The 24,301-nt window shown below is 46.1% G+C and overlaps 1 protein-coding gene across 1 annotated transcript in view; it reads right to left on the bottom strand.

The window, feature by feature from the left end:
* Positions 1-24,301, bottom strand: part of WDCP (WD repeat and coiled coil containing) — a 98,758-nt gene that overhangs the window by 59,488 nt on the left and 14,969 nt on the right. The window lies entirely within an intron of this gene.

Here is a 24,301-nt window from a genome sequence, read left to right as displayed (position 1 = left end):
ATGTATTTGGTTCAGATGGTGTGAAGCGTGTGTAGCCGCAACCAGGTGAAGAGTGCTTACAGTCAAGCATGGTGATGGGAGTGTCATGGTCTGGGGCTGCATGAGTGCTGTCTCCAGACCTAAACCCTACTGAGCATCTGTGGGGCATCCTCAAACAGAAGGTGGAGGAGCACAAGGTCTCTAACATCCACTAGCTCTGTGATGTCATCATGGAGGAGTGGAAGAGGACTCCAGTGGTAACCTGTGAAACTCTGGTGAACTCCATGCCCAAGAGGGTTAAAGGCAGTGCTAAAAATATAATGGTGGCCACACAAAACATTGACACTTTGGGCCCAATTTGGACATTTTCACTTAAGGGTGTACTCACTTTTGTTGCCAGCGATTTGGAAATGAATGGCTGTGTGTTGAGTTATTTTGAGGGGACAGCAAATTTACACTGTTATACAAGCTGTACACTCACTACTTTACATTGTAGCAAAGTATCATTTCTTCAGTGTTGTCACATGAAAAAAGATATAATAAAATATTTACAAAAATGTGAAGGGTGTATTTACTTTTTATTTTCAGGACTGTGACATTGCAGCGGACAGGTCGGACCCCTGATTGACCTTTTTAAAACTTTTGGGGGACCAGTGACATTACTACAGTAATCAGTGCTAAAAATATGCTCTGTTACTGTAATAATGACACTGGCAGGGAAGGGGTTAATACTGTGAGTGATCAAGGGGTTAAATGTAAGCCTAGGAGAGTGATTCTAACTGGGGGGGGGCGTGGCTTGTGAAATGACCATAGAGACCTGTGTACCACTACCTATATAGAAGGATCACAGGGGCTCTATGATCATTCCAGGGAGGAAAACTGTCAGCTGCAATTGCCGCCTGACACCCGCGATCGTTCCCTGCTGAGAGAGAAGGATGGTCAGCGGTTGTAAACACAGCTAACCGTTTTTCTCCCTGGAACGATCATAGAGCCCCTGTGATCCTTCTATTAGTTGCCTGACTGCCATTGTATTTAATAGATTCCAAGGCACTGAATATAATAAGAAAAAATGTATGACTATTTGCTGCATGCTTTTTCCTGGTTAGAAACTCAAATATTGAAGTGAGACCCAACCTAACCTCCCTCCTTAACCGCAGACATACAGTTCCAACATCCCACCCTCCCCACAATACTCACAGCAAGCACATTAACAATTCTTATCACGCGGTCCCTGACAGCAGCCTTAGCAGTAGTCTGTACTGCTTGGCCTCATCTCCTTCTGCATTCTGTTACAGGGAATTGGCAACAAGTCACATGATGCAGAACATAGGGGATGGTGGGCTTCTATCTGACAAGCTGGTCTGAAGTGAGGACTTTGGTGGCAAATATTTGTCTAGCCATCAGCAATTAGGACTAGGGTTGAGCGAACACCTAGATGTCCGTGTTCGACGGGTTCGGCCGAACTTTAAAAAAAAGTCCGGGTCCGTGTCCCGGACTTTTACCGAACTTTTCCCGGACACCGAACCCCATTGAAGTCAATGGGGACCCGAACTTTAAGGCACTAAAATGGCTCTAAAACACCAAAGGAAAGGGCTAGAGTGCTGCAAATGGCAGCAAAACGTAATTAAGAGCATGGCAAGTGCTCTGCAAACAAATGTGGATAGGGAAATAACTTAAAACAACAAAAAAAAAACAGAAAAATAAAACAATGTTCTTCTTCATCTCTGAAGGACGAGGCCCATATGGAGTAGGAGGGAGGTTGAGGTGGTGGTGGATGTGGCGGTGACATAGGCGTGCGCACAGGGTGTGCTGGGTGTGCCTGGGCACACCCTAATCACCTAGGGCACATAGCATTGCCAGTGAGGAGATGGGAAAGATCTCCCTGGGACCTGCTCTGCTCTATTTCTCCTTGCCTACAGGTACATGGCCCCGATACATTACTCTCCCTGCTGGCAAACACATGCATGTGTATTTCAACTTTGGGGTGCACACCTTAATGCAATAGGCTGCGCACACCTATGGGCGGTGTAGGTGGAAGCGGCGGTGGAGGAGGACCAGGGCCGGATTAACAGCATCATGGGCTTGGTGCTGAGGATTTTGAAGGGCCTTAAGGGCCGTGCCTTGCCATGCACCCAGAGGAGGAAGGGTGCAGCCATGCATGCCTAATTCAACATGGGATGCTGTCTCTGAAGCCCATAAACACATCCATGTATCGCCAACTGTCCCTCCTTGTCCGGCCTTCACGCTGTGTGGGGAGGTTCTGAGGGTGCTGCCTGGGGAAGCGAGCATAGAAGCCAGACTTCTGTGTTTACAAGTGACAGAAGAGCGGTAACAGTGAATATGGCCAACCCGGGGCCTATATAAAAGGTAGGGGCCTGGAGCTGCAGCTCCAATAGCCCCTACATTAATCTGGCCCTGAGGAGGAGGACGAGGTAGCCAACACTGCTTCTTTTCAAAAATTTTAAATGAGGGTACACCCCAAAAGAGTGAGAAAGAGCAAAAATGGAACAATGGGTGGGTAAGGTCGGTATCCATTGCTATTCTGCATAAGGTACGGAAAAGTCCCGTGGGATCCATGCCTGGTTCATTTTAATGAACGTGAGCTTGTCCACATTGTCTCTGGACAGGCGGCTGCGCTTGTCTGTTATAACGCCCCCAGCCGTGCTAAATACCCGTTCAGATAATACACTGGCTGCAGGGCACGCCAGCACCTCCAAGGCGTAAAGGGCAAGCTCAGGCCATGTGCCCAATTTGGAGACCCAGAAGTTGAAGGGGGCAGACCCGTCATTCACTACATGTAGGCGTGTGCACACATACTGCTCCACCATGTTGGTAAAATGCTGCCTCCTGCTAAGACGTTCCATCTGAGCTGCTGGTGCTGCTGTTTGTTGTGGCGTGCTGACAAAGCTTTTCCACATTTCGGCCATGCTAACCCTGCCTTCTGAGGTGCTGGCGGTGCCCTGGTTGCGTTGGCGACCTCCTCCTACTCCTCCTCTGCCTTGTGCTTCCACTGTGGCCCCGCTGTCAGATGGGAATGCCAGCAGCATGGCGTCTACCAGCGTGCGCTTGTACTCGCGCATCTTGCGATCGCGCTCCAGTGAGTGAATTAAGGACGGTACGTTGTCCTTGTAACGGGGATCCAGCAGCGTGGCCACCCAGTAATCAGCACAAGTTAGAATGTGGGCAACTCGGCGGTCGTTGTGGAGACACTGCAGCATGTAATCGCTCATGTGTGCCAGGCTGCCCAGAGGCGACGAAAGGCTGTCCTCTGTGGGAGGTGTATCGTCCGTGTCCTCTGTATCCCCCCAGCCACGCACCAGTGATGGCCATGAGCTGGCCTGGGTGCCACCCTGCTGTGAACATGGTTCCATCTCCTCCTCCAGCTCCTCCTCCTCCTCATCCTCCTCATCCTCCAGAACTGTGCCCCTGCTGGACAATTGCGTCCCTGGCGTTTGCGTGTGCAGGAACCCACCCTCGGAGCCCCTTGCGAATGACTGCCCTGAAAGCCTTGGAAATGTTACCTCTTCATCCTCCTCCTCCTCCTCATCCTGTGCCACATCCTCTTCCATCATCGCCCGAATTGTTTTTTCAAGGCGGCATAGAAGTGGGATAGTTAAGCTGAGAACGGCGTCATTGCCACTGGCCATGTTGGTGGAGTACTCAAAACAGCGCAACAAGGCACACAGGTCTCGCATGGAGGCCCAGTTATTGGTGGTGAAGTGGTGCTGTTCCGCAGAGCGACTCACGCGTGCGTGCTGCAGCTGAAACTCCACTATGGCCTGCTGCTGCTCGCACAGTCTTTCCAGCATGTGCAAGGTGGAGTTCCACCTTGTGGGCACGTCACATATGAGGCGGTGAGCGGGAAGGCCGAAGTTACGCTGCAGCGCTGCCAGGCGAGCAGCAGCAGGGTGAGAACGCCGAAAGTGCGCACAAACGGCCCGCACTTTCTGCAGCAGCTCTGACATATCGGGGTAGTTTTTAAGGAACCTCTGCACCACCAAATTCAGCACATGCGCCAGGCAAGGGATGTGCGTCAAACCGGCTAGGCCCAGAGCTGCTATGAGATTTCGCCCGTTATCACACACCACCAGGCCGGGCTTGAGGCTCGCTGGCAGCAACCACTCATTTGTCTGCTGTTCCATGCTCCTCCACAACTCCTGCGCGGTGTGTGGTTTGTCCCCCAAACAGGCAAGTTGTAAAACTGCCTGCTGTCGTTTACCCCTGGCCGTGCTGAAGTTGGTGGTGAAGGTGTTACGCTGTCCGGATGAGGAGGCGGTAGAGGATGAGGAAGCGGAGTAGGAGGAGTTACGAACAGGAGGCAAACTGAAGCGCCCTGCAATCCTCGGTGGTGGAAGGACATGCGCCAAATTGCTATCCGCCTCAGGCCCATCCGCCACTGCATTTACCCAGTGTGCCGTTAGGGAGATATAACGCCCCTGACCGTGCTTACTGGTCCACGTATCCGTAGTTAGGTGGACCTTGGCACAGATGGCGTTGCGCAGTGCACACCTGATATTTTCCCCCACTTGGTTGTGCAGGGAAGGGATGGCTTGCCTGGAAAAGTAGTGGCGGCTGGGCACGACGTACTGTGGGACAGCCACCGACATAAGGTTTTTAAAACTGTGCGTCTCCACCAGACGGAATGACAGCATTTCAAAGGCCAATAATTTTGAAATGCTGGCATTCAGGGCCAGGGATCGCGGGTGGGTAGGGGGGTACTTCCTCTTCCTCTCAAGTGTTTGGGAGATGGAAAGCTGAACGCTTCCACGGGACATTGTGGAGATGGTTGTTGGTGACCCAGGTGGTGGTGTTGCTGACAGATCGTCTGTTTGCGGGGTGGCAGGTGCCGGTATCACTACAGATGTGGCTGGAGCGGCCGAGACTGCAGCAGAAGAGGAAGCAGGATGAGCCAGAGACGTTTCTTGGTTTTGAAGGTGTGTACTCCACTGCAGCTCGTGCTTTGCACTTAGATGCCTGATCATGCAGGTTGTGCTCAGGTTGAGAAGGTTCATGCCTCGCTTCAAGCTCTGATTGCACAGGGTGCAAACCACTCGTGTCCTGTCATCAGCACATTTTCTAAAGAACTTCCACGCTAGAGAACTCCTTTGAGCTGACTTTGGTGCGCTCGTTCCCTTGCTGCGTTGGGCAGTAGCGGGCGTAGTGTCTAGGGCACGGCCGCTCCGCTTCTGCACCCTGCTCCCTCTTCTGCTGTGCTGGTGGCTCTGTGCGACCACCGCCTCTTCCTCCAAACTACTCAGGTCACCTGCATGACGTTCATTCCATGTGGGGTCGAGGACCTCATCGTCCTCCACATCATCTTCCACCCAGTCTTCACCCCTGCCCTCCTTGTCGGTCTCCACAATGCTGAACGCCGCAGCAGTTGGCACCTGCGTTTCGTCATCATCGGAGACGTGCTGCGATGATCCTTGCATGTACTCATCTTGAGAAATAAGTGGTTGGGCATCGCTGCACTCAATCTCTTCCACTTCTGGGGCAGGGCTAGGTGGATGGCCCTGGGAAACCCTGCTGACAGAGTCCTCAAAAAGAATAAGAGACTGCTGTATGGCTTGGGGCTCAGACTGCTGGCCTGATTTGCAAGGGGGTGAGGTGAAAGACGGTTGGACATTGGCTGCAGGTGCCAACTCTGACCTTTCTGCAGTAGACTGGGTGGGAGACAATGTGAAGGAACTGGAGGCACTGTCAGCAGCAAACCAATCTACTATCGCCTCAACTTGTTCTGGCCTCATCACTTCTAGGGGCGTTTGATGCCCTACCAAATACTGATGCAGGTTCTGTCGCCTACTCACACTTGAGGAAGGTGTTTCACTTGTGCGTGTAGCTGGCACAGATCGACCATGTCCTCTCCTTGCAACAGGAGCTCTACCAGCAGCACCACGACCCAGGCCACGGCCCTTATTTGACGGTCTCCTCATATTTCTGTAATTTAAGATCTTGCCCTAGAAAGGTTTTTATTGAATAGCGGAATAGAAAATATGATCCAAAAAAAGTGTATGTATATCACACGTACACAACCACACTAGGCCCCAATTACTATTGTTTGTACCCCTAAAAGGCTAGATGAGGAGTAGGGGGAGTATGGAACAGGCAGCACCCTCAAACCTTCAGAAGTATGAGATGAACCCCAACAACTTGGAAAGGTGGATCTCTCTCACACGTACCGACACAGACTATCCCGCAATTCAATTGATCCTCAAAGGTTTTTATTGAATAGCGGAATAGGAAATATGATCAAAAAAAGTGTATGTATCTCGCACGTACACAACCACACTAGGCCCCAATTACTATTGTTTGTACCCCTAAAAGGCTAGATGAGGAGTAGGGGGAGTATGGAACAGGCAGCACCCTCAAACCTTCAGAAGTATGAGATGAACCCCAACAACTTGGAAAGGTGGATCTCTCTCACACGTACCAACACAGACTATCCCCCAATTTAACTGATCCCCAAAGGTTTTTGATTAAATAGCGGAATAGAAAATATGATCCCAAAAAAGTGTATGTATATCACACGTACACAACCACACTAGGCCCCAATTACTATTGTTTGTACCCCTAAAAGGCTAGGAGTAGGGGGAGTATGGAACAGGCAGCACCCTCAAACCTTCAGAAGTATGAGATGAACCCCAACAACTTGGAAAGGTGGATCTCTCTCACACGTACCAACACAGACTATCCCCCAATTTAACTGATCCCCAAAGGTTTTTGATTAAATAGCGGAATAGAAAATATGATCCCAAAAAAGTGTATGTATATCACACGTACACAACCACACTAGGCCCCAATTACTATTGTTTGTACCCCTAAAAGGCTAGGAGTAGGGGGAGTATGGAACAGGCAGCACCCTCAAACCTTCAGAAGTATGAGATGAACCCCAACAACTTGGAAAGGTGGATCTCTCTCACACGTACCAACACAGACTATCCCCCAATTTAACTGATCCCCAAAAGTTTTTGATTAAATAGCGGAATAGAAAATATGATCCCAAAAAAGTGTATGTATATCACACGTACACAACCACACTAGGCCCCAATTACTATTGTTTGTACCCCTAAAAGGCTAGGAGTAGGGGGAGTATGGAACAGGCAGCACCCTCAAACCTTCAGAAGTATGAGATGAACCCCAACAACTTGGAAAGGTGGATCTCTCTCACACGTACCAACACAGACTATCCCCCAATTTAACTGATCCCCAAAGGTTTTTGATTAAATAGCGGAATAGAAAATATGATCCCAAAAAAGTGTATGTATATCACACGTACACAACCACACTAGGCCCCAATTACTATTGTTTGTACCCCTAAAAGGCTAGGAGTAGGGGGAGTATGGAACAGGCAGCACCCTCAAACCTTCAGAAGTATGAGATGAACCCCAACAACTTGGAAAGGTGGATCTCTCTCACACGTACCAACACAGACTATCCCCCAATTTAACTGATCCCCAGAGGTTTTTGATTAAATAGCGGAATAGAAAATATGATCCCAAAAAAGTGTATGTATATCACACGTACACAACCACACTAGGCCCCAATTACTATTGTTTGTACCCCTAAAAGGCTAGGAGTAGGGGGAGTATGGAACAGGCAGCACCCTCAAACCTTCAGAAGTATGAGATGAACCCCAACAACTTGGAAAGGTGGATCTCTCTCACACGTACCAACACAGACTATCCCCCAATTTAACTGATCCCCAAAGGTTTTTGATTAAATAGCGGAATAGAAAATATGATCCCAAAAAAGTGTATGTATATCACACGTACACAACCACACTAGGCCCCAATTACTATTGTTTGTACCCCTAAAAGGCTAGGAGTAGGGGGAGTATGGAACAGGCAGCACCCTCAAACCTTCAGAAGTATGAGATGAACCCCAACAACTTGGAAAGGTGGATCTCTCTCACACGTACCAACACAGACTATCCCCCAATTTAACTGATCCCCAAAGGTTTTTGATTAAATAGCGGAATAGAAAATATGATCCCAAAAAAGTGTATGTATATCACACGTACACAACCACACTAGGCCCCAATTACTATTGTTTGTACCCCTAAAAGGCTAGGAGTAGGGGGAGTATGGAACAGGCAGCACCCTCAAACCTTCAGAAGTATGAGATGAACCCCAACAACTTGGAAAGGTGGATCTCTCTCACACGTACCAACACAGACTATCCCCCAATTTAACTGATCCCCAAAGGTTTTTGATTAAATAGCGGAATAGAAAATATGATCCCAAAAAAGTGTATGTATATCACACGTACACAACCACACTAGGCCCCAATTACTATTGTTTGTACCCCTAAAAGGCTAGGAGTAGGGGGAGTATGGAACAGGCAGCACCCTCAAACCTTCAGAAGTATGAGATGAACCCCAACAACTTGGAAAGGTGGATCTCTCTCACACGTACCAACACAGACTATCCCCCAATTTAACTGATCCCCAAAGGTTTTTGATTAAATAGCGGAATAGAAAATATGATCCCAAAAAAGTGTATGTATATCACACGTACACAACCACACTAGGCCCCAATTACTATTGTTTGTACCCCTAAAAGGCTAGGAGTAGGGGGAGTATGGAACAGGCAGCACCCTCAAACCTTCAGAAGTATGAGATGAACCCCAACAACTTGGAAAGGTGGATCTCTCTCACACGTACCAACACAGACTATCCCCCAATTTAACTGATCCCCAAAGGTTTTTGATTAAATAGCGGAATAGAAAATATGATCCCAAAAAAGTGTATGTATATCACACGTACACAACCACACTAGGCCCCAATTACTATTGTTTGTACCCCTAAAAGGCTAGATGAGGAGTAGGGGGAGTATGGAACAGGCAGCACCCTCAAACCTTCAGAAGTATGAGATTGTGTTCACTGTACCCCACAAAGATTGAGTTCACTGCACCCCACAATGATTGTGTTCACTGCACCCCACAAAGATTGTGTTCACTGCACCTCACAAAGATTGTGTTCACTGTACCCCCCAAAGATTGTGTTCACTGCACCCCACAAAGATTCTGTTCACTGTACCCCACAAAGATTGTGTTCACTGCACCCCAAAAAGATTGTGTTCACTGCACCCCAAAAAGGATGTTGTTCACTGCACCCCAAAAAGGATGTTGTTCACTCCACCCCAAAAAGATTGTGTTCACTGCACCCCACAAAGATTGTGTTCACTGCACCCCAAAAAGATTGTGTTCACTGCACCCCAAAAATGATTTTGTTCACTGCACCCCAAAAAGGATTTTGTTCACTGCACCCCAAAAAGGATGTTGTTCACTCCACCCCAAAAAGATTGTGTTCACTGCACCCCAAAAAGATTGTGTTCACTGCACCCCACAAAGGATTTTGTTCACTGCACCCCAAAAAGATTGTGTTCACTGCACCCCAAAAAGGATGTTGTTCACTGCACCCCAAAAAGGATTTTGTTCACTGCACCCCAAAAAGATTGTGTTCACTGCACCCCACAAAGGATTTTGTTCACTGCACCCCACAAAGATTGTGTTCACTGCACACCAAAAAGGATTGTGTTCACTGCACCCCAAAAAGATTTTGTTCACTGCACCCCAAAAAGATTGTGTTCACTGCAGCCCAAAAAGATTGTGTTCACTGCAGCCCAAAAAGATTGTGTTCACTGCAGCCCAAAAAGATTGTGTTCACTGCAGCCCAAAAAGATTGTGTTCACTGCAGCCCAAAAAGATTGTGTTCACTGCAGCTCACACACAGAAAAATGGATGTGGATCACTGACACCTGCCTATCTCCAATCCCACACCACACAGCAATATCGATTGTAGTTTGTAGAACACAGTTTCCCTAAAATTCAGCAGACTCTGTCCCTAACAGGATTGAGAAGAGATCGTAGATCAGGATTGAGTGCAGACCCCACCCCCCACACAGCAATATCGATTGTAGTTTGTAGAAGACACTGACCCTATAATTCAGCAGACTCTATCCCTAAAATGCCTACAACTCGCCCTGCCTAAACACTCCGACCTGTCCCTCAATTCTATCCGGACACAAATGGTTTTTTCCTGCCTATCTTTCCCTAATCAGCAGCCAGCACGTTGATGTGTGCTCTGTCCCTGAATCTAAGCAGCATAATGACGCCGCTGCGGCTGCCTCGAACTTATAAAGACTTGGTCACATGCTTCAGACGGCCAATCACAGCTACTGAGACATTTGCAGGCATGGCTGGGATGGCTTAAGGCACACCAGTTAAACGATTGTTGATTGGCTGTTGAAAGCCCGCCATGAAAAGAGCGCCAAAGCATGCAAAACCCGGAAATAAAACGACCGAACACGGATTTTTACCCGAACATACAGTAAAGTGTCCGTGTCCGTGTTCGGGTACAAAAAATCCAATTATTCGGTACGAACATGAATAATACAGTCCGTGTTCGCTCAACACTAATTAGGACATATCACTTACCTTCATAATTGTCTCTTCACTCCTACTTGGAAGATTTTCAACAGTTTCTCCACTTTTTGGAAGTGAAAGACAAAACTGTCCCCTACCTCCAACCCACAATGCAATGTAATCTACCCAGCAGACTTGGGTATTGTCACAGCGGAGAGTGGCTCTTTGCATATTAACTTCTAGGGTGCTTCAGGTGAAGCTGAAGGGACAAATGAAGGTAAATGGTATGTGCTGACAGCTTAAGTTGTCAGTTATCTAACCGTGCTGATTGCTTGGTAAGCCCCACCGCTTCCCTATTCAGGGTCCTTTTAATACATCCTAAGGAAGAAATATATTTGGTAATGCAGGGTATCATGTACGTAGAATTCATCATAGGTCCTCTACTAAAGAAATTTTGAACAGGTGTTTAGGAGAATACCCTTGTGTTTTCCAGCAAACATGCAATGGTAGTAACACAGCAGCCTCAGCTAATCTTGTTAGGTGTTAATCTTGGAGCATCTCCTTCTGAATCAGCTGTAACCTCTTTTGAACCATGTCTGCACCTCTCAGACCAGGTAACACACATTACTCAGAGACAAAACATCACCTAGGACAGCCGATTGTATTTTCTTGGCCACAATAGTGATCAGTATGGGTTTCTTCATAGTCTAAAAGCCGTCCCTGGCAGTGTGTTCACTCTCTAATCTAATGGCTACTGTTTTCCCAAGAAGTCAGGCTCTGGTGGGATCAGATATTCCGTATATACTCGAGTATAAGCCGAGTTTTTCAGCACATTTTTTTGTGCTGAAAACGTCCCCCTTTGGCTTATACTCGAGTCAAGGAAAAAAAAAAATTTTTCCTGTCCGCTCCGACGGGTTTAAGGTTTAAAAATGGCGCCGCCCGTCGCATACATGTCACCGCGCACGCGCCGCCGCCGCTCGTGTAATTTCGGCTATTCCCGGCGCCGCTCGGGAGAGGCCAGGAATAGCCGAAAGTATACGAGCGGCGGCGGCGCGTGCGCGATGACGTGTCGGTGCCGGGCGGCGCCATTTTTAAAATGAAGGCGCCTCTGGAACAGGTAAGTGAAACAGCTTCACTACCTGCCATTATGCAGGGCTGCAGGCACACTACAAGGGATGCAGTGCTGCGGGCATGGTCCACATGTACCATGCCCACAGCACTGCATCTCCTGTAGTATGCCCACAACCCCGAATCCTCTTGTACCATGCCAGTACCCTGCATTCTCCTGCACCATGCCAGTACCCTGCATTCTCCTGCACCATGCCAGTCACCCTGCATTCTCCTGCACCATGCCAGTACCCTGCATTCTCCTGCACCATGCCAGTCACCCTGCATTCTCCTGCACCATGCCAGTCACCCTGCATTCTCCTGCACCATGAACGCCGCCCTGCATTCTCACCCTAGGCTTATACTCGAGTCAATGATTTTTCCCATCTTTTTGTGGTAAAAGTAGGGGTCTCGGCTTATACTCGGGTCGGCTTATACTCGAGTATATACGGTACGTTTACATTAGCATTTAAGAATAGGATTGATATGTCCCAAAGAGAACATACAGTATCTCACAAAAGTACACCCCTCACATTTTTATAATAAAATATTTACATCTTTTCATGTCAAACCACTGAAGAAATGACACTTTGCTGCAATGTAAAGTAGTGAGTGTACAGCTTGTATAAGGCTCGGTTCACACTTATGCGATGCGGGAAGGCTGCGAAATCGCAGCCTGTTCCCGCATCGCAAACACACCCTTGGCAGTTCACACTGCCATATGCGATAAGCTGGGGGTGTCAATGTAATGTTAACGACACCCCCAGTTTGATCGCATATCGCAGTGTGAACCACTGTGCGATCCGATCCTGATGCGGCTCAAAAAAAGGGTCATGTGCGAGTTTACTCAAAGTGTATGGCTGAATTCGCACCGCACACCCGATCGCATGTAATGAAGGAGCAGTGCGCTCCGATATTACATTCGATCGGCGCAGTCGCACATATGTGAACCGGCACTAACAGTGTAAATTTGCTGTCACCTCAAAATAACTCAACACACAGCCAATAATGTCTAAGTGAGTACACCCCTTAGTGAAAATGTCCAAATTGGGCCCAAAGTGTCAATATTTTGTGTGGCCACCATTATTTTCCAGCACTGCCTTAACCTTCTTGGGCATGGAGTTCACCAGAGCTTCACAGGTTGCAACTGGAGTCCTCTTCCACTCCTCCATGACGACAACAAGGATGGGGTGGATGTTAAGAGACCTTGCGCTCTTCCACCTTCCGCTTGAGGATGCCCCACAGATGGTTAGGTCTAGAGACATTCTTGGCCAGTCCAGTCCATCACCTTTACCCTCAGCTTCTTTAGCAAGGCAGTGGTGGTCTTGGAGGTGTGTTTGGGGTCGTTATGTTGGAATACTGCCCTGTGGCCCAGTCTCCGAAGGGAGGGGGGTCATGCTCTGCTTCAGTATATCACAGTACATGTTGGCATTAATGGTTCCCTCAATGAACTGTAGCTCCCCAGTGCCGGCAGCACTTATGCAGCCCCAGACCATGACACTCCCACCACCATGCTTCACTGTAGGCAAGACACACTTGTCTTTGTACTCCTCACCTGGTTGCCTCCATACACGCTTGACACCATCTGACCCAATTTAACACACCTGCTCCCCATTCACTCCTGAGACTTTGTAACACTAACGACTCACGTGAAACCGGGAGAAAAAAAAAAAAAAAAATCGCTAAATGAGTCCAAATTCACTTTTGTTGCCAGCAGTTTAGACATTAATGGCTGTGTGTTGGGTTATTTTGAGGGGACAGCAAATTTACACTGTTGTACAAGCTGTACACTCACTACTTTACATTGAAGTAAAGTGTCACATGAAAAGATAATAAATATTTACAAAAATGTAAGGGGTGTACTCACTTTTGTGAGATACTGTAAATTGTTAGACCGTGATCTTTGAACACTGTCCTATGACATCAAATGGGAAGAGGGAGAGAGGGACACACACAAATGACTACAACAAAATAAAAACCAAAGACCTTTTAGAATGGCGTCCAGGAATATAGAATCAAATCAAAAAGGTACATAAAATTTACAAATATATTAGGTCATATTATACAAAAGTTAAAAAACAAAATCACATATGATGCGCAATAGGGCTCTTTCACACGGGCGTTTCGATCAGATCCGCCTGTCAATTTTTTAGGCGGATCTAATCGGATGTCCCATTCAGCCCTATGGAGCAGTGGATGTCAGCGGTGACATGTCCGCTGACACCTGCTGCCATCCGCATCCAATCCTGTGTGAAATCCGGACGGATGGAAACCCTATTTTCCATCCGTCCTGGGGATCGGATTCCCCATAGAGAGCAGCGGGGCTCTGACACCTTCCTCTCCGCACACAGTGTGAAGACGGAGCGGTCATCTGCCGGCTCAGCGGGGATCGGCGGATCGATCCCCGCTGAGCAGAGCACGGTCTGCAACGGAATGCGGACCGTGCGAAAGAGCCCATACAGTGTTTTTTCTTTTTAACCAAAATATAATCCATTTCATCAGGAGACACTAGCTATTCCATTGTGGAAAGGAGTGTAGCCGATCTGGTATTTGATATGTGGAAGGGGTAATCAATCATATGTTGGAGAAAAATGTTCCAACAAGCCAGTTAAACAGAAGTTGATCTCTAAAGCGGAAGTGGCCACACATGAATCGAAATTCAGCCGGTCCCTGCTAAACTGCCTGCATTTCGATCAATTCATTACCAGCTTTAGTAAAGCGCAAATATAAAAATTATCTTTGTAGTTGCCCAAATAAAGAAACCTTGTATCGAGCATCATATAGGATTCCCATATAGTTGAAGGAAAGAAAATTGCATACTGTATGGCATGCCTTAGCTACAAGAAAAAAAAAAAAAAAGGAACAAACAATTCTTAAAGACAGAGACTCCCTTCAACACCTCTGCTTTTGTGATCAACTATATTACTTGCATAAATTGGTCCACAGTGCTCTAATACTACTTGGAAATAAAAAGTGGCAGGGTGTGTGTGTAACTAATATATATATGTATATGCATACATACACACACATATATACACACACATATACACATGCATACATACATACATTACACACAAACACACAGGTGCATCTTCGAAAATTAGAATATCAAAAAGTTAATTTCAGGAATTTGATTCAAAAAGTGAAACTCATTTTATATAGATGCGTTACACACAGTAATTATATTTATATCAAGCATTTCTTTTTTTTTTTTTTATTTAATTTTTATGGTTATGGCTTACCATTTAGTGAAACCCCAAAATTCTGTATCTCAGAAAACTAGATTGTTACACAAGACCAATAAAAAAAAAAAAAGGATTTTTAATGGAGAAATGTTGGCTTACTGAAAAGTATGTCCATGTACAGTATAGAATGCACTCAATACTTAGTTGGGGCTCCTTTTGCAAGAATTACTTCATCAATACGGCATGGCATGGAGGCGATCAGCCTGTGGCACTCCTGAGGTGTTATGGAAGCCCAGGTTGCTTTGATAGCGGCCTTCAGCTTGTCTGCATTGTTGGGTCTGGTGTCTCATCTTCCTCTTGACAATACCCCGCAGATTCTCTATGTGGTTTAGGGTCAGACGAGTTTGCTGGCCAATCAAGCACAGTTATACCTAGATCAATAAACCAGGTATTGGTACTTTTGGCAGTGTGGGGAGGTGCCAAGTCCTGCTGGAAAATGAAATCAGCATCTCCATAAAGTTGGTCAGCAGAGGGAAGCATGAAGTGCTCTAGAATTTCCTGGTAGAGGGCTGCGCTGACTTTGGACTTGATAAAACACAGTGGACCAACACCAGCAGATCACATGGCTCCCCAAATCATCACTGACTGTGGAAAACTTTGCATTTCATTTGGAAATCAAGGTCCCAGAGTCTGGAGGAAGAGTGGAGAGGCACAGAATCCAAGTTGCATGAGGTCCAGTGTGAAGTTTCCACAGTCGGTGATAATTTGGGGAGCTTCTATATAGGATCCCCCATACAGTTAGAAAACACTCCCTCTAGGCTCACACTTAACCCTTTGATCACCACTGGGTTAACCCCTTCCCTGCCAATGTCATTATTACAGTAACAGTGCATATTTTTAGCACCGATTACTGTAGCAATGTCACCGGTCCCCCCAAAAGTGTCCAAAATGTCGGTTAGGGGTCCGATCTGTCCGCCGCAATGTCGCAGTCCCGCTAAAAATCTCAGATCCCTGTCATTACTAGTAAAAAAAAAAAAAAAAAAAGGACATGAATCTTTCCCCTAGATTGTAGACGTGATAACTTTTGCGTAAACCAATCAAAATATGCTTATTGCGTTTTTGTTTACCAAAAATATGTAGCAGAACACAAACTGGCCTAAAAGGATGAACATTTTTGATTTTTACATTTTTTTTGGGAGTGTTAGGCTCGGCTCACACTTATGCGATGCGGGAAGGCTGTGAATTCGCAGCCTGTTCCCGCATCGCAAACGCACCCTTGGCAGTTCACACTGCCATATGCGATACGCTGGGGGTGTCGATGTAATGTTAACGACACCCCCAGTTTGATCGCATATCGCAGTGCGATCTTGCACTTTGCACAGGATCGGATCGCACAAGTGTGAACCACTGTGCGATCCGATCCTGATGCGGCTCAAAAAAAGGGTCCTGTGCGTCTTTGCTGCAGGTGCAGTGCGAATTTAGCCATACAAAGTGTATGGCTAAACTCGCACCACACAGCCGATCGCATGTAATGACATTACATGCGATCGCCGCAGCCGCAGTAGTGTGAACCGGCACTTATATAGCAGAATGTGAAAAATTGTTTTTTTTATTTTTTTCAGAATTGTCGCTTTTTGTTTATAGCGCAAAAAATAAAAATCGTACAGGTGATCAAATACCACCAAAAGAAAGCTGTATATTTGGGAAAAAAGGACATCACAATTTTATTTATTTTGGTACAGTGTAGCACAACTGCGTAATTTTCCATTAAAGTAACGCAGTGGCGAATCACAAAAAATGGCCTAATCATAAAAGGGGGCAAATCCTTCCGGTCCAGAACTGGTTCATATGCAATATGCTAATTTTCCAAGATAGTGAATTTTGGGTTTTCATTAGCTGTAAGCCATAAAAAAAAAAATGCTTGAAGTGTGTGTGTGTGTGTGTGTGTGTGTCATCCATATAAAATATGAGTTTCACTTTTTGAATTGAATTACTGAAATAAATTAACTTTTTGAGATCACCTGTATGGTACACACACTATGTATGTACGTACGTATACATATCTCTATCTTTCTTGAGGAGGGGAGGAGATTAAAGAGGAAGAAAATTCTAAGGCATAATTTGTACCTAAAAGGTAAGCCTATAATAAGGCTTACCTATAGGTACTCTAAGTATCTCCTAAACGTGCACCGTTTAGGAGATATTTACGTTAGATGCAGCCGATGATGTAATCAGCGCATGCGCTCTGAAGGAACGGCCACCTGTGTCGTTCCTTCAGATACCTGTGCCGTGAATGACAGCCCGCACATGCGCGTGAGTGACGTATTCGCGGCTCTAACCTGTCACACATTTTTTTCACAAATAAATATGTGAAAAGTGTGCCATGCATTTGTATTCAGCCCCCCTGAGTCAATACTTTGTAGAACCACCTTTTCCTGCAATTACAGCTGCAAGTCTTTTTGGGGATATCTCTACCAGCTTTGCATATCTAGAGAGTGAAATTTTTTCCATTGTTCTTTGCAAAATAGCTCAAGCTCTGTCAGATTTGATGGAGAGTGTCTGTGAACAGCAATTTTCAAGTCTTGCCACAGATTCTCAATTGGATTTAGGTCTGGACTTTGACTGGGCCATTCGAACACATGAATATGCTTTGATCTAAACCATTCCATTGTAGCTCTGGCTGTATGTTTAGGGTCGTTGTCCTGCTGGAAGTTGAACCTCCGCCCCAGTCTCAAGTCTTTTTCAGCCTGTAACAAGTTTTCTTCCAAGATTGCTCTGTATTCCCATCAATTCTGACCAGTTTCCCTGTCCCTGCAGAAGAAAAGCATCCCCAGAACATGATGCTACCATCACCATGTTTCACAATGGGGGGTGATGTGTTCAGGGTGATTTGCAGTGTTAGTTTTCCGCCACACATAGCATTTTTAGGCCAAAAAGTTACATTTTGCTCTCATCGGACCAGAGCATCTTCTTCCACATGCTTTCTGTGTCCCCCACATGACTTCTCACAAACTGCTAACGGGACTTCTTATGGCTCTTTTTCAACAATGGCTTTCTTCTTGTCACTCTTCCATAAAGGCCTGATTTGTGGAGTGCAAAACTAACAGTTGTCCTGTGGACAGATTCTCCCACCTGAGCTGTGGATCTCTGCAGTTCCTCCGGAGTTACCATGGGCCTCTTGGCTGCTTCTCTGATTAACCGCTTGCCAACCGCCGCAAGTACATATACCGCGGCGGTCAGCCCTGTGCAGGCAAAGTGACGTATGGGTACGTCACTCGCCTGCGAACCAATAGGGGGCAAGCGCGCGCCGCCGGAGGCACGCTCCCGCCCCCGCTCGCTCCCTAACATGTCTGCTCGTGTGACCGACGGACCCGATGTCCGCCGGTCACACGCGATCATCCGGTACAGAGGGAGAAAGGCAGGCGGCTAATGTAAACAAAGCCGCCTGCCTTTCTCCCCTGTGTAAATGCAGAGATCATACGGTCCTGCTATGTAGGATCTTAAATCTCTGTAGTTACACAAACAGTCACATCCCTTTACAGTTAGAAGCACGCCCCTAGGGACACAGTTAACTCCTCCTCCAATAAAGTTAACCCCTTCCCTGCCTGTGTCATTTTTACAGTAACAGTGCATATGTATAGCACTGATTACTGTAGTAATGTCACTGGTACCCCAAAAAGTGTCAAAAATGTCAGTCAGGGGTCCGATCTGTCCGCCGCAATGTCGCAGTCCCGCAAAGAAAAAAAAAAAAAAAACACAAAAAATGACAAAAATCTTTCTCTTAGTTAACGCAATAACTTTTGCGCAAACCAATCAAAATACGCTTATTGCGATTTTTTTTTTTGTAGCAGAAAACAAATTGGCTTAAAATGTTAAAACATTTTGATTTTTTGGGGGGGGGATTTCATATAAAAAAAAAGTGAAAAAAATTTTTTTGCAAAATTGTCGCTCTTTTTTTGTTTATGGCGCATGATAAAAAAAAAAAAAAAGGTGATCAAATACCACCGAAAGAAAGCTCTGTTTGTGGGAAAAAAAGGACGTAAATTTCATTTGGGTACAGCGTCGCATGACCGTTAAAGTCACGCAGTGCCGAATCGCAAAATAGGGCCTGGTCAGGAAGGGGGTAAAATCTTCCGGGGTTTAAAGAAGAAGTAAACCCTCCTCTGCAAGTTGTACCTATAGGTACTGTAAATATCTCCTAAACATGTACAGTTTAGGAGATATTTACCTTACATGCAGCCAGTGACATCACTGGCGCATGCGCGGAAGTGACGTCACCGCGGCTCCGGCCAATCAGATGGCCGGATGCCGCGATCCCGGAAGACGGGCGACTGAACATGTCGCCCGTCATACAGGTGGGCGGCAGGGCGGGGGCTCCTTCTGAGGTATTTCATAATGAGCTAGTATGCGATGCATACTAGCTCATTATGTGTTTCTCTTTCAGGGTGTAAAAAAAAAAAAAAAATTGGGTTTACAAAGTCTAAGTGGTTAATGCTCTCCTTGCCCGGCCTGTCAGTTTAGGTGGATGGCCATGTCTTGGTAGGTTTGCAGTTGTGCCATACTCCTTTCCATTTTCAAACGATGGATTGAACAGTGCTCTGTGAGATGTTCAAATATTTTTTGTAACCTAACCCTGCTTTAAACGTCTCCACAACTTTATCCCTGACCTGTCTGATGTGTTCCTTGGCCTTCATGATGTGGTTTGTTCACTAAGGTTTTCTAACAAACCTCTGGAGGGCTTCACAGAAAAGCTGTACAGTATTTATATTGAGACTAAATTACACACAGGTGGACTCTATTTATTAGGTGACTTCTGAAGGCAATTGGTTCCTCTAGATTTTAGTTAGGGGTATCAGAGTAAAGGTGGCTGAATACAAATGCACACCACCCTTTTCACATATTTGTAAAAAGTGTCGAAAACCATTTATCATTTTCCTTCCACTTCACAATTATGTGCCACTTTGTGTTGGTCTATCACATAAAATCCCAGTAAAATACATTTATGTTTTTGGTTGTAACATGACAAAATGTGTAAAATTTCAAGGGGTATGAATACTTTTTCAAGCCACTGTATGAATATACATGAGTGGTCCATATAGTGAACTTGGTGTTGAGTTTTTCACTTTAACCACTTGACCTCCAGAAGATTTACCCCATCTTCAGGACCAGGCCGTTTTTTTTTGGGATATGCACTGAATTACTTTAATTGACAATTGCGCGAACATGCAACACTGTACCCAAACAAAATGTATGTTCTTTTTTCCCCAACAAATAGAGCTTTCTTTTGGTGGTTTTTATCACCACTGCGTTTTTCTTATTTTTTTTTTTTCTTTATATACAGTACAGACCAAAAGTTTGGACACACCTTCTCATTCAAAGAGTTTTCTTTATTTTCATGACTATGAAGTGAGTCACACTTCAAGAGGTAGTCACCTGAAATGGTCTTCCAACAGTCTTGGAGGAGTTCCCAGAGATGCTTAGCACTTGTTGGCCCTTTTGCCTTCACTCTGCGGTCCAGCTCACCCCAAACCATCTCGATTGGGTTCAGGTCCGGTGACTGTGGAGGCCAGGTCATCTGGAGCAGCACCCCATCACTCTCCTTCTTGGTCAAATAGCCCTTACACAGCCTGGAGGTGTGTTTGGGGTCATTGTCCTGTTGAAAAATAAATGATGGTCCAACTAAACGCAAACCGGATGGAATAGCATGCCGCTGCAAGATGCTGTAGTAGCCATGCTGGTTCAGTATGCCTTCAATTTTGAATAAATCCCCAACAGTGTCAGCAGCAAAGCACCCCCACACCATCACACCTCCTCCTCCATGCTTCACGGTGGGAACCAGGCATGTAGAGTCCATCCGTTCACCTTTTCTGCATTGCACAAAGACACGGTGGTTGGAACCAAAGATCTCAAATTTGGACTCATCAGACCAAAGCACAGATTTCCACTGGTCTAATGTCCATTCCTTTTGTTATTTAGCCCAAACAAGTCTCTTCTGCTTGTTGCCTTTCTTTAGCAGTGGTTTCCTAGCAGATATTCTACCATGAAGGCCTGATTCACACAGTCTCCTCTTAACAGTTGTTCTAGAGATGTGTCTGCTGCTAGAACTCCGTGTGCCATTGACCTGGTCTCTAATCAGAGCTGCTGTTAACCTGCGATTTCTGAGGCTGGTGACTCGGATGAACGTATCCTCCGCAGCAGAGGTGACTCTTGGTCTTCCTTTCCTGGGGCGGTCCGCATGTCAGCCAATTTCTTTGTAGCGCTTGATGGTTTTTGTGACTGCACTTGGGGACACTTTCAAAGTTTTCCCAATTTTTCGGACTGACTGACCTTCATTTCGTAAAGTAATGATGGCCACTCGTTTTCCTGTACTTAGAATTTGTATTATGGCAAGAAAAAAGCAGCTAACAGTCTATTCAGTAGGACTATAAGCTGTGTATCCACCTGACTTCTGCACAACACAACTGATGGTCCCAGGACCCAGCCCCATTTATAAGGCAAGAAATCACACTTCTTAAACCTGACAGGGCACACCTGTGAAGTGAAAACCATTTCAGGTGACTACCACTTGAAGTGTGACTCTACAATTTTCAGTCATGAAATTAAAGAAAACTCTTTGAATGTGTGCCCAAACTTTTGGTCTGTACTAATATATATATATATATATATATATATATATATATCTCAACTTGCTCCAGAAATCCAGGCAAGTATATATTCTGCTACAAGTTTTTGGTAAAAAAAAAATTAAAGCGGAGCTTCACCCAAAATGGGAGGCTCCGCTTTTCCGCCGCCTCCACCCCCCCTTTCCGGTGCCGCATTTGGTTTTGACAGATACCCGCTCCCACTTCCTGCCAAGCTCGCTGGCAGGATGCACTGGTGCGCAGTCATATTGGAGAAGGAAGAGGCCATCACCAAACTGTTTCCACAAAGTTGGGAGCGTGAAATTGTCCAAATTGTCTTGGTATGCTGATGCCTTAAGAGTTCCCTTCAACGGAACTAAGGGGTCAAACCCAACCCTTGAGAAACAACCCCACACCATAACCCCCCTCCACCAAATGATTTCGACCAGTGCACAAAGCAAGGCCCATAAAGACATAGATAAGCGAGTTTGGGCTGGAGGAACTTGACTGGCCTGCACAGAGTTCAGACCTTAAACCGATAGCACACCTTTGGGATGAATTAGAGTGCAGACTGTGTGCCAGGCCTTCTCGTTGACATCAGTGCCTGACCTCAGAAATGTTTAGACACACTCCTAAACCTTGTGGACAGCCTTCCCAGAAGAGTTGAAGCTGTCATGGCTGCAAATGGTGGGCCAACTCAATATTGAACCCTACGGACTAAGACTGGGATGCCATTAAAGTTCATGTGCGTTTAAAGGCAGGTTCCCGAAAATTTTGGTAATATAGTGTAAGTCTAAAGGCCAAGTCACACAGCTGTGCCTGGGGCCATTTTTTCAGCAGCTTTAATATTAATTTAAAAAAAAAAGTGTAAAGGGTCATAATCATTATTTATGCTATGTGCGTGTTAATCTTTGTGTTATGTTTACATGCATACAAGCGCACAACATTAATGCAGCCTATTGGCTATAAAATGGCCAACTGCCATCTAGGAAGCTAGAGGTCACCTTCATTGTGGCACCCCAGGACACAGGCAGCAGTCGTCTGCATCCTAGAAACCAAGGACTTTAAGTGGCAGGGGGCTGCCTGCATCCTACTAACCAAGAATGCTAGTCCACACACGGTGCCTGTGTCTGAGCAAACTAGAATGCTAGGCAGCAGGGGCCTACACACTATGTGTAAATTAGTGGTAAAGATGCCGGCTAAACAATACTGATATTGTTTGCCTCTGCAGGTCAACGGGGCTCATGTATGCTGTACCACTGGACACATGTAAATGTTACATGCATAGAAAACACTAAAAATGCAAGATCTCGCTGGCGGCAGGATCATTGTGAAATAGTTATACCCATGTGAATGAAGCCTAAAGCTGAACTTCAGACAAACCAATAAATACACAGATGAAATATGGAGTCGGTTTTACCTGAAAAATTATTTCTAATCCTGTTTATCCAATCTTGAAATCTATGCATCGCTAGAAACATAGAAGAGTGATGGCAAGAATACCCTTTTACCCTTTAACTTTTTTTTTTTCTTTTTAAGAATTTAGATCTATAAGCTGGCCCTATGAAAGTTCGTAAAGCAGTAAACTCCTGTTTATAAACAGTGACCGGGCGCTGAGTGAGACCCCGTTCACACAGGGGCGACGCTACTTGCTGGGGCGACCTGTGAAGTCGCGGTGCACAGAGTGCACCGCGATCTCGGCGCGACATGCACGGACTTCATATCATTGAAGTCAATGCAGGTCGCCCCAAATTAGTACAGGACCCTTTATCTAAGTCGGAGCGACTTGTGTCGCTCCTATTAGAACGGGTCCTGTGCTAATCAATGGCAGGCGACCCACCGCGACTTGTCAGGCGACCAAGTCGCCTGACAAGTCGCGCTAGTGTGAACCGGGTCTTAATGTTCTCTCCGCATACAAGAGATATATGCCCTAAAGCCCACCACTGTATTGCCACATGTGTGTACCAACTGTGTTAAATTCACCTTTACAGAAAAAAAAAAAAATAAATGCACATATGTAAAGAGAACACTTTGCATTCATTCAGAAAAACACAATGCATTCTCTGAATAGCGCACATGCCAAATGGATGACCTCATGTGGTCACAATGCAGCAGGCACTGGACACAGGACCCTAAAGCTAGTGGAGATCATTGGAGTAGAGGTGTCTACCTCAGTGATTTCCAGCTTTCAGGGGCCTCGGCAGGTATGCTATACGTGTAGTTAGATTGGTCCAATGGACCAATCTATGTAAAAAAGTATACCATACCTGTAATTCATCTTTAATAAAATAGGACCAAATTACTGAAACCAAAATTGGACCATGTTTATAAAAGGTTGCCTAATCTATTTGTCTGACTTAACCACTCTGCTACCGCTCACAGTAATACTACTGCGGCAGAGTGGTTCGTTATCGTCCAGCCACGTAGTATTAACGTGACTGGACACTCCCCCTTCTGGGCGGCGCTTGCGCGCCGCCGGAGGCTCGCTCCCGCTGTTTTCATTCACAGCGGGAGTCGGGCCAGGGGAGGAGCAGCGGCGATCGCCGCTGCTCTTACCCGATCGTCGGGGATCGAGTCTGGAGATCCGCCCGCTGTGTGTAAACACAGCGGGCGGATCTCCATAGTGACAGGGAGTGACAGATCGGACTGTTCAGCATAGCTGGACATCCGATCTGTCCATGAATCACATAGTCACCTCCCCCCCTACACGTCAGTAAGCACCAGGCATACATTAACCCCTCCCTCTCCAATAAAATTAACCCCTTCCCTGCCAGTGTCATTTTTACAGTAACAGTGCATATTTATAGCACTGATTACTGCAGTAATGTCACTGGTACCCCCAAAAGTGTCAAAAATGTCAGTCAGGGGTCCGGTCTGTCCGCCGCAATGTCGCAGTCCCGCAAAAAAAAAAAAAAAATCGCAGATCGCCGCCATTACGCGTTAAAAAAAAAACCACCAAAAATGACAGAAATCTTTCCCTTTGTTAGTAAACGCAATAACTTTTGCGCAAACCAATCAAAATACGCTTATTGCGATTTTTTTTAC

The sequence above is a fragment of the Pelophylax lessonae genome (assembly GCF_965119305.1).
Source record: "Pelophylax lessonae genome assembly, chromosome: 3".
NCBI lineage: Eukaryota > Metazoa > Chordata > Amphibia > Anura > Ranidae > Pelophylax > Pelophylax lessonae.
The sequence above is the reverse complement of the archived record's forward strand: the minus strand, read 5'-3'. Positions and strand labels throughout refer to the sequence as shown.